This window comes from Anthonomus grandis, chromosome 3 (assembly GCF_022605725.1).
Source record: "Anthonomus grandis grandis chromosome 3, icAntGran1.3, whole genome shotgun sequence".
NCBI classification, from domain to species: domain Eukaryota; kingdom Metazoa; phylum Arthropoda; class Insecta; order Coleoptera; family Curculionidae; genus Anthonomus; species Anthonomus grandis.
This window is the reverse complement of record NC_065548.1, coordinates 6,039,271-6,051,797: the sequence shown is the minus strand read 5'-3', so window position 1 is coordinate 6,051,797 and position 12,527 is coordinate 6,039,271. Positions and strand designations below refer to the sequence as shown.

Sequence of the window (12,527 nt, the reverse complement as noted above, 5' to 3'; positions counted from 1 at the left end):
AGTTGCTGTCTTTATTCACTCTTAGACGATTAAATTTATTCAACTACCTAGAGGAAATTAAAATATTCGTCCAGGCAATTGAGGCATTAATTTTCTTTATTGACTATGAGATAATTAAATTCATTTAACTGCCTTGGAAGTAAGCCAAATATTCGTTCAGGCATTTGAGTTAATTACTCTCTTTGTTTATTATGAGATCAATAAATTCATATAACTGAAATGAATAGAATTAATGAAAATATTTGTCCAGGAACTTGAGTGAGTATCACTCTTTGTTCACTATGTCAAAGATTGAATTTATTCAACTGCCTAGAAGTAATTAAAATATTCGTCTAGGCAGTTGAGTCTCTTTGTTCACTATAAATTAATAGAATTAATTTAACTGCTTTGGAAGAAATCCAAATATTTATCCATGTATCTGAGTCAATTACTCTCTTTATGCACTCTTAGATGATTGAATTAATTCGACTGCCATGAAATAATTAAAATATTCGTCCAGGAAATTGAGGCAGAGGAGGGTCATCTATGTCTTCCTCTTTATATACTGGATTAACTTTGGTTATCTTTGGATATAAGGAAAATGTTCCCGTTTCCTAAAATTGCCAGTGACTCTCTTTGTTCACTATGAGATAATTGAACTCATTCAACTGCCTAGAAGTTATCAAAATATTCGCCCAGACAGTTGAGGCAGTAACTCTCTTTATTCGCTATGAGATAACTGAATTTATCTAATTGCCTGGAAGTAATCAAAATATTCGTTCAGGCATTTAAGTTAATTACTCTCTTTGTTCATTATGAGATGATTAAATTCATTTAACTGCCTTGGAAGAAATCCAAATATTTATCCAGGCATCTGAGTCAATTACTCTCTTTATTCACTCTTAGGTGATTGAATTTATTCGACTGAAGAAATTAAAATATTCGTCCAGGCAATTGAGGCAGATGAGGATCATCTATGTTTTCTTCTTTATGTATTGGATTAACTTTGGTTATCTTTGGATATAAGGAAAATGTTCCGGTTTCCCATGATTCCCAGTGACCCTTTTTGTTCACTATGAGATGATTGAATTTATTCAACTGCCTAGAAGTAATTAAAATATTCGTCCAGGCAGTTAGGGCAGTTGCTCTCTTTATTCACTCTTAGGCGATTGAATTTATTCAACTACGTAGAAGAAATTAAAATATCACTCATAGTGAATAATTATCTTGTTCACTATGCGATGACTGAATTCATTTAACTGCCTTGGAAGTAATCAAAATATTTGTCCAGGAAATTGAAAGAGTAACACTCTTTGTTCACTATGTCAATTATTGAATTCATTCAACTGCCTAGAAGTAATTAAAAAATTCGTCCAGGCAGTTGAGTCTCTTTGTTTACTATAAAACGATTGGATTAATTTAACTGCCTTGGAAAATCCAAATATTTATCCAGGCATCTGAGTCAATTACTCTCTTTATTCACTCTTAGAGGATTGAATTTATTCGACTGCCATGAAGAAATTAAATATTCGTCCAGGCAATTGAAGCAGAGGAGGGTCATCTATGTCTTCTTCTTTATGTACTGGATTCACTTTGGTTATCTTTGGATATAAGGAAAATGTTCCGGTTTCCCAGGATTGCCAGTGACCCTTTTTGTTCACTAGGAGATGATTGAATTCATTCAACTACCTAGAAGTAATCAAAATATTCGTCCAGGCAGTTGAGGCAGTTGCTCTTTTTATTCACTTTTAGACGATTGAATTTATTTAATTACCTAAAAGAAATTAAAATATTACTCATAGTGAACAATCAACTTATTCACTATAAGATGACTGAATTCATTTAACTGGCTTGGAAGTAAGCCAAATATTCGTTCAGGCATTTGAGTTGATTACTCTCTTTGTTCATTATGAGATGATTGAATTCATTTAACTACGTAGAAGTAATGAAAATATTTGTCCAGGAAATTGAGGCAGAGGAGGGTCATCTTTGTCTTCTTCTTTATGTACTGGATTAACTTTGGTTATCTTTGGATATAAGGAAAATGTTCCCGTTTCCCATGATTGCCAGTGACACTCTTTGTTTATTATAAGATGATTTAATTTATTTATCTACCTAAAAGTAATCAAAATATTCGTTCAGGCAGTTGAGTCAATTACTCTCTTCCTTCACTCTTAGATGATTACATTTATTCGACTGCCTTAAAGAAATTAAAATATTCGTTCAGACAGTTGAGGCAGTAGCTCTCTTTATTCACTATAAGATAATTGAATTTTTTCAACTGCCTTAAAGAAATTAAAATATTCATCCAGGTAGTTGAGACAGTTGCTTTCTTTGTTTACTGTAATTGAATTTATTCAACTGCCTGGAAGTAATCAAAATAATCGTTTGGGAAATTTTCCAAAAAAATCAACAAAAGGTACAATTTTCTGCTTTGGCTTGAATTATTTCGGTTATGTTTTAACAAATAAACATTTTTATTGAATCTATACCCAAGTCACCTGAAATACGGAAGGTTCAAGTAAGGTACCGAAAAGACCATCTGTGATAGCTAATTTTTCTAAACTAATAGATCCTGTAGTTTTTATTACTTTTACTAGATCTAGTATTCGAACGAAACTTTTTGAAATTTAATGCACGTTTTTTCAGACAAATTACTGGGTTGGCTATAGGGCTTTGCATATCTATAGTATACTCTACAACCATAATTACATAAAACTACGAAAGTATTACATGAATGTCCTAAAGGTAAAAAGTTGAATTTTCAAAAAGAAAAGTCCAATTTTCAACTCTGTGAATGACATTTTTCATTTTGAGCCTCACTTGATTTTCAACAATTCGTAAAGCTTATTATTGTTGTTTCTTTCATACAGTAGATCTGATGTTGCCTAGTCGAAACACGCGTAATTCTTTGACCTTATATTTCAATATATTTAAGAACTGTGACATGGAGTTTAGTTGATTACTCTTTGAAAAACCTATAAATCTTCTTAATAGGAGCTTGATGTAACATTTTTTGTAATCTCCAAAAAGTGAAAAATTCAATATTTTACCCTAAAAAAATATTGGAATTTAAACTACAAAATAAAATCTCACCGATCAACCGTCACAATATTTAATTGTCAATTAAAATATAAAATACACTCAATTAACCCCTAATAAGGTACAATTTAATTAATTATTCGTCGTTAAAGCTAAAACGGCATGAGAGGACATTAAATTGATTCCAATGTGGCCCTTTTAGCTGCTGAAATCTAATTAGGTCACACTTACTTTAATTGGAAAATTTCACTTTAATGGCTGTTGGCCCTTATTTAGTTCCATCTATTTTGCCTATTTGATATTTCAATAAAAAAAAACTTTAATAAAACCCTTTTAAACGTACGATCCAATTTCTCGCTTTCATTTTTCCGAAACGGGGTGCAATAGACGATTGTCCCATTTTAAATCTGAAAAAAAGGTTAATATATATAAACGTTTTATGCAGCTACTTCAATAGTATAAAAGCGCTCTTTTAGAATATAAATTTCTGTCTCTTAAGGGCTTTAAATGTGAAAAATGCATTCCACGTCCCTAAAGGATTTCTTGGGAACATATTATTTTATTAATGGACTAAGTTGGAAGAGAAGCCACTTTGCTTCCAAAGAATCGTTTTTTTATGTTTTTTAAAACATTATCTGCCTTTGAATTTTAAATGAGACTAGCGCAGTCTTTTGATGATAAAATAAAATGACTTGTGAGCAAGTTTATTTAGAAGGCAAATTATTTTAACTTCGTAGCAGTTCTAGAAGAAAATTTAGAGAGGATTAAAGCGATTTTTGTACCGGGGGGGTATGATCAATATATTTCAATCATAAAATTAAATTAATAGCAAAATGTAGATCTTTGTATATTTGAATAACGAAATTGTGTTTTTTTTTGGTTTAGAATATGGAAAAAAATCATTTTCTAAGTTTAATTTTTCTCTTGTTGCTTAAATTCACCATAAAAACTTAAATAAATCGTAAATTATATACTGATTGCTCCTCGTATATTTCAATATGGTTTTATTTGAGTCTAAAATTTTATTTGGTCTTTAACAGCCGAAATAATTTATATTTTTTGAACTACTTTAATTTTTCCTCTAATATTGCTTAATTAATTTAGGAGTACTTGGAAGTACAAGTACCAGTTAAGGTAATTTTTATCCTTTTCAGGCTGCTTCCAGGCAGTTGAACTCAATTTTTTAAATTTTAAAAAACTTCACCTTGAAAAATGTTACCCTGGGAAAATATTCAACAAAAACGTTTATTTTAAAAAATATCCAGAAATTTCAATATTCATTATGAATTGATCGAATTTACCCAACTGTCTCGAAAAAATCAAATTAGTCTTCCAGACAACTGAATTGAAAACTCTTATTATCCTTTTGTTTGAATTCCTTGATAAAAAAACCTTCAACTGACTTAACTTGCAGCCAAATTCTCTCTGTGGTATAATCGAATTTATTCAACTCTCTAAAAGTACCTTAAATACTCGTCCAGGCAGTTAACTCTATCACTGTTTTTATCCACTCCTAGATGCTCGAATTCATTTAACTGCCTTGGAAGTAATCAAAATAGTCGTTCAGGCAGTTGAGGAAGTAACACTCTTCGTTCGCTATGTCAATAATTGAATTCATTCAATTGCCTAGAAGTAATCAAAATATTCGTCCAGTCATTTAAGTCAATTACTCTCTTCGTTCACTCTTAGATGATTGAATTTATTCGACTGCTTTAAAGAAATTATAATATTCGTCCAGGCAGTTGAGGAAGTAACACTCTTTGTTCACTATGTCAATGATTGAATTCATTCAACTATCTAAAAGTAATCAAAATATTCGTCCAGGCTTTTAAATCAATTACTCTCTTCGTTCACTCTTAGATGATTGAATTTATTCGACTACCTTAAAGCAATTATAATATTCGTCCAGGCAGTTGAGGAAGTAACACTTTTTGTTCGCTATGTCAATAATTGAATTCATTCAATTGCCTAGAAGTAATCAAAATATTCGTCCAGTCATTTAAGTCAATTACTCCCTTCGTTCACTCTTAGATGATTGAATTTATTCGACTGCTTTAAAGAAATTATAATATTCGTCCAGGCAGTTGAGGAAGTAAAACTCTTTATTCGCTATGTCAATGATTGAATTCATTCAATTGCCCAGAAGTAATCAAAATATTCGTCCAATCATTTAAGTCAATTTCTCTCTTCGTTCACTCTTAGATGATTGAATTTATTCGACTGCTTTTAAGAAATTATAATATTTGTCCAGGCAGTTGATGAAGTAAAACTCTTTATTCGCTATGTCAATGATTGAATTCATTCAATTGCCCAGAAGTAATCAAAATATTCGTCCAATCATTTAAGTCAATTTCTCTCTTCGTTCACTCTTAGATGATTGAATTTATTCGACTGCTTTTAAGAAATTATAATATTTGTCCAGGCAGTTGATGAAGTAAAACTCTTTATTCGCTATGTCAATAATTGAATTCATTCAATTGCCTAGAAGTAATCAAAATATTCGTCCAGTCATTTAAGTCAATTACTCCCTTCGTTCACTCTTAGATGATTGAATTTATTCGACTGCTTTAAAGAAATTATAATATTCGTCCAGGCAGTTGAGGAAGTAAAACTCTTTATTCGCTATGTCAATGATTGAATTCATTCAATTGCCCAGAAGTAATCAAAATATTCGTCCAATCATTTAAGTCAATTTCTCTCTTCGTTCACTCTTAGATGATTGAATTTATTCGACTGCTTTTAAGAAATTATAATATTTGTCCAGGCAGTTGATGAAGTAACACTTTTTATTCGCTATGTCAATGATTGAATCCATTCAATTGCCTAGAAGTAATCAAAATATTCGTCTGGGCAGTTGAGTTAATTATTCTGTTTGTTCACTATAAGATGATTAAACTCACTTAACTGCCTTAAAAGTAATCAAAATATTCGTCCAGTCATTTAAGTCAATTACTCTCTTCGTTCACTCTTAGATGATTGAATTTATTCCACTGCCTTAAAGAAATTATAATATTCGTCCAGGCAGTTGAGGAAGTAAAACTCTTTATTCGCTATGTCAATAATTGAATTCATTCAATCGCCTAGAAGTAATCAATATATTCATCCAATCATTTAAGTCAATTACTCTCTTCGTTCACTCTTAGATGATTGAATTTATTCGACTGCCTTAAAGAATTTATAATATTTGTCCAGGCAGTTGATGAAGTAACACTTTTTATTCGCTATGTCAATGATTGAATTTATTCAACTGCCTAGAAGTAATCAAAATATTCGTCCAGTCATTTAAGTCAATTATTCTGTTTTTTTTACTCTAAAATGATTAAATTCATTTAACTGCCTTAGAAGTAATCAAAATATTCGTCTAGGCAGTTGAGGAAGTAACACTGTTTGTTCGCTATGTCAATGATTGAATCCATTCAATTGCCTAGAAGTTATCAAAATATTCGTCTGGGCAGTTGAGTTAATTATTCTGTTTGTTCACTATAAGATGATTAAACTCACTTAACTGCCTTAAAAGTAATCAAAATATTCGTCCAGTCATTTAAGTCAATTACTCTCTTCGTTCACTCTTAGATGATTGAATTTATTCCACTGCCTTAAAGAAATTATAATATTCGTCCAGGCAGTTGAGGAAGTAAAACTCTTTATTCGCTATGTCAATAATTGAATTCATTCAATCGCCTAGAAGTAATCAATATATTCATCCAATCATTTAAGTCAATTACTCTCTTCGTTCACTCTTAGATGATTGAATTTATTCGACTGCCTTAAAGAATTTATAATATTTGTCCAGGCAGTTGATGAAGTAACACTTTTTATTCGCTATGTCAATGATTGAATTTATTCAACTGCCTAGAAGTAATCAAAATATTCGTCCAGTCATTTAAGTCAATTATTCTGTTTTTTTTACTCTAAAATGATTAAATTCATTTAACTGCCTTAGAAGTAATCAAAATATTCGTCTAGGCAGTTGAGGAAGTAACACTGTTTGTTCGCTATGTCAATGATTGAATTCATTCAACTGCCTAAAAGTAATCAAAATATTCGTCCAGTAATTTAAATCAATGACTCTCTTCGTTCACTCTTAGATGATTGAATTTAATAGACTGCCTTAAAAAAATTAAAATATTATTTCAGGCAGTTGAGAGAGTAACACTCTTTGTTCAATATATCAATGATTGAATTCATTCAATTACGATTTTTGTACTGGGGGGTATGGTCAATATATTTCAATCATACAACAAAATAAATAGCAAAATGTAGATCTTTGTATATTTGAATAACGAAATTCAATTTTTTTGGCTTAGAATATGAAAAAAATAATTTTCTTAGTTTAATTTTTCTCTTGTTGCTTAAATTTACCATAAAACCCTAATTAAATCGCAAATTATATACTGATTGCTCCTCGTATATTTTAACATGGTTCTATTTGAGTCTAAACAGTCGAGGAAATTTGTATTTTTTGAATCACTTTAGTATATTCATTTTCTCTTCTAGTATTGCTTAAATATTTCAAGAGGAATTAGAAATACAAGTACCAGTTAAGGTAATTTTCTTAATTTTTAATCTTTTTCAGGCTGCTTCCAGGCAGTTAAATTTCCTATATTTAAAAAAACTTATAATTTATATTTTTAATGAATTCTAAATTGGGCTATCGTCAATACGTTGCATGCATAATGATTGCTCCTCGTATATCTGAATATGAACCTATTTGGTTCAATGATGATCAGCCTGCAACTGTTCAATGATGTTCAATTACGGTATGATATTGATCTGTTTGGCATGATTTTACAATAATTTCAAATCTGTCCTTTCAGATAGAATTAGATACTTATTTAAGCTTTTAAAGCATTACTTACTATTGGTTTTATATTATTTCAAATGGCGAGTTTGATCTTGTTATTTGCTATATTACTGGATTTATTGCATTATCTGTTTTTATAAATCTCTTTTGGTTGCTGTTGAATAATATAATTTTAAATTTGAGTAATAAATATATTAAAAAAATATATCGTATCCATTTAAGTTATGCCTATTACGATACTAGTGAAATCGTTAGAAAGCAGAAAATATTTTGGTTTTTTATATTTTTGGCCATCTATACTGCACGTCACTTGTGCAAGATTGACTGAATCCTGTGGAATTTTTTTTTTTGCATAATTAGACCCATTACTAACGACAAGTTTAATTTCCTTTTATGAAATTTTGATTGATTAAAAAATTTTTGACACTTAAAAATGGACACTATTGAAAAACCGATTTCTTTCAGGTTTTTAAAATAACTTTTAATTTCTCTCCAATAATGAAATTCCATATATATTTATAACCTTGCATAGCTAGATTATACTTTTAACTAAAGCCCGTCCAATTTTCAGGTTTAATTTAAGATTTTCCCTCCATAATACTTCTACACGTCATTTCTTCCTTAAACATAAAAATATATCGAATTTTCCAGCTAAAAGCAAAACTTCATATACATTCAAGCCGAAGTTATCACGTTAAAAATGAATTTCTCTCCATAAAGAAAATACTGAACTAAAAGCGGAGCTTTTGCGGAAATGCACCCGAACAAGTTTTCTTAGCAAACCATTCGACAGTTTCACATATATTCCAGATATAAAATACAAATATTGGATATTTCTTTGCTCGCTTTTAAACATCTGCAACTAAAGCATATTGGACTTATTTAAAATATTCCGTATTCTTTGAACATAAACGCGTCAAAAATCGAGGATCTAAAAACAAAAAAATGCCGCATAAAGATGAAAAAATAGTAGGGAACACACGAAGCTCGTTTCGGATGCGAAGGCTACGTGATCGCAAAGCAAACAAAATATTTGAAAATGGAAGATACATGCGGAAAAATGTTATAAAAGGGTGGGTTGTATCGGGATCGAAAAAGAACCCCGGTTATATTTATTTATGTAATAAAACACTTATGGTTTTAGGGCTCTTTTATGTGTGTTTCACCTGATTGATATTCCTTTTTTACATAAGGCTCGAATAGTGTCTAAAATATTATTAGAATGTCAGCCATATTCTTTCAAGTTATGCTCAAAAAAAAAGATGAAGAGCGTATAAATTCAATTGTTCCATCCCCTATCGGGTCCGTTCCCACTTCAATCTGTCATTTCTTACAACTGTCCCCTTATCCCGAAAGTTGTTTCCCGTTATTTCCACGGATGTGTCGATTAATCTGTCAGTTTTCCTTTTTGTCTCCGACTGGCCCGGTTGTTTTTCCGAGAGCCCTAATGGCGGTATTGAACCGATACGGACGCCCTTTTGTTCCCTTATCGGGTTTTCACTTGGGAAAGGTACGAAGTTGCCGCTTTGAGAGTTTAGGAATTTTTTTTCCCCTGTTATCTAAGTTTGTAATGGAGAGTAGCTGGTAGGTAAGGTAAATTATGCCAAAAGAAACATTTGAAATGAAAAATTCGAATGTTTCTGAAAAAAAAATTGGTGAAGAAAATTGTTAATTTTTAGAACAGACCTGAATCGAATAAGACATGACCCGAAAACTTTTCGCGAGAGAAAAACGAAAATTGAGTTTTCGGAAAATACATTTCTTTCTTATTGGAGTTTTCGGAGGGCAAATTGAATTATCTCAACTGTCTGGAAATAAAAAATAATTTATAGAGTTTAGTTGCTCGCCTAAAAATAAGACATCACCTCAAATATCTGGAAAATTAACTGGTTACTTCACACCATTTATAAACCCTATTGTGATCATGACTTATAGGTGTGCTATTGATAAAAACAAAAAAATTAAGAAAAAACAGCTTTTCTGGGAAGTACCACTTAAAGTAATATAAGTAAAATCTAAACCCATTGAATTCAAATTTGAAATATTTTAATATAATTTAATAAAGCCTCTTTCATTTATCAAAATCTTAGATTAGTGGTTATAAAAGTTAAAAGCAAACAGGGTTTGGACTTATGAGAAAGGGTAATCTCCATAGAAAAATCAACCATAATTGTATAGGTTTCAATAATAATAAAATTTTGATCAGTTTAGAAAATAACCAATTTATTGCAAATGTATTTAGATGGCAAATATATGTATAAATATATCAAAACAGAATATAGGCATTAATGGATAGATATATATTTTGTTTTATAGCAGTAACTACTTAATAGGAATCAAGTTCATATTAAAGCATAATCTTGACTAGGTTGATATTGTTGGTACGTTGATCTGGCATTGTGAGGTTGTACAGGTGTCTGATTTTTTTCGGTTGCCTTGGACAATGTCGATCTGGAAATTAGAATGAGACTTATTATGAAAATTTGCTGCTCTTTCTTTTCACATAATTTTATTGTAGGAAAAGTGTAGTGAATCTTCATTTCAATAAAATAGTAAACAAAGTAGCTGTCAAACCCAAATACTGATTTTATTCTCAAGACCTCTTTAAGTTTTATTGTGGCTGGTACATACTTACAGTACTACTTATTTCATGCAGGAATTGTCTATATTTTCAGTAAGATTCCAAGGTTGACAGATGACTTAAACATTAAATCTGGAGGGGATCCATTTCAACAGATTTGGGTTAATGGGTCATTTTTTAGCCGAGAGTTGAAGACTTCAGCTGGTTTCGCTTTGAGCGGATTTACAAAGGAAATACTTTATCTAGGTCTGATTTCTTTTGTGAGTTAAATTAAAGTTTTGCCGAGGGCAATTTTAAAGAAACAGACTAAAGAGTTTTTAAGGTTTCCTGTGTTATTTTGTCATAAAAATTCCAAAGAAAGGCCACATTCCAACCTAGGTAAGTTGCACATGGCACATGATCAACTTATTCTTATAATTTTTCTTATAACTCATTTATATATTTGCATTTATTTTTATTTTATTTTAAAGTTTATAATTTTGCTCACCTCAGAAATTCCTCATTTCAGTTTCTCACATGTTGTTTTGTTTTCAGGTTTTTTCCCTTTCTTCTTCTTTTCCTATTTGTTCCCTTATAACTACCACTTGGACTTCCTCATCTAATTGTTCAATTCATCACTAATATTGTGAAGGATTTGATGGTCTGAGCCCCATCAAACACACTTGAGCTTCTTCTGGATATCCTGAAAACCATCACAGAGTGTAGTACTGGCTGAATCACTTTGTCCAACTACTACAGAAGACACTGTTCCTCCCGAGACACACCAGATGAGCCCCATGGCCGTCTAGTCATCAACCAGGGCGAGAACAAGGACCACAGGTATCACAGAATAATATAACCATTTAGGAGTGTAAAACCAAGGCCACACACATTATTTTCGCCATAGTTAGTACTAATTGAATAATTTGCCGCATATATATTTACTAGTTTACTTTAATTTTCGAGGCACCTTATTACTATAATCTTTGTTGGGAACTGAGTATATACGTATATGCGAGGTATAGTATAAGTTGTACCATATTTATTTAACTATAAACCACCGGTTGTTATTATTTAATTTATCTTTTATAAATTTCGTTTATGAACTCTAGTGAACTTAAAAACTTATAAATTTCATATGATAATACCTATTTCTTTATTTAGCATTTGACACATTCACATTCACATTTGGAACTTTGATAATTAGAGGTTAGGTTATTTGTCAATATACTAAAGCTGAATTTATGGATTACTTTTTAATACTTCCTTTTGCGGACCCAAATTAGGTCCTGAAACGACTTAAAGAGACAGACATGTAGCCTGCTGGTACTGTTATAGATGGCCATAAAGCATATCCCTCCGAGCATATAGCCTTACCGCCAACTCCAATGTCCATTGCTGCCTCCGATAACATTTCAAAGCAAGAAAAGCTGCTTAAGATCAACTCAGATAGGGAAGCCATAGCTGCTGGTAAGTCCTTAAACGGTGAAGCCCTCAACATCAAGATTGTGAAGAAAGCCAATAACGATAGTAGTGAGCTCCATCTCGACCCAATGATCCCACCAATAGTACGGCTCTCTCGTAAATCTGACATGGAAAATGATCGTTACTTGTTGGCTAGACTGAGAGATCCTTTACTCCTTAAATCTCTCGGACTTTACCTGGCACATCTACATGATCAACCGATGAGTACATGTTTTGATGGACAAACCAACACCAGCATTAAACTAATGCTTGCTGCTGAGGGACTGCCGACCGATCTGGTCTCGCTACGAGAGCTGTTCATCCGGTTCCAAGAGGCCTATGGTATTGGATCGACGGAAGTTGAAGAGGACCTTTCTGCCTCTAGGACCTATTTTTCGTCGGAGAAGCTTTTGCGGCTCCAAAAAATTAGGGAAAGCCAACATAATTATTTTTCTAGTGGTTCGCCATCTAGAAAAAATTTTTAGAATACCTGACGCGACCAGAGGATCAAGCACCCTCTTTAAAATTGGTTCATAGTAAGCTTAGTATTTTTTTTTTAAATATTCAGTCCTTAAGACACAAAACTAACGATCTATTTTTATTGCTAGAAGAACTAAATTTCCCTGAAATAGTTGCTATTATTGAACATTGGTTAAATACTGATGAACCCATATATGT

General features: G+C 31.5%; 1 protein-coding gene across 6 annotated transcripts in view; it reads right to left on the bottom strand.

Annotated features, from left to right (window-relative positions):
• LOC126733954 (Kv channel-interacting protein 1-like) overlaps positions 1-12,527 on the bottom strand; it is a 300,096-nt gene that overhangs the window by 117,578 nt on the left and 169,991 nt on the right. The gene's annotated exons all lie outside the window — the stretch shown is intronic.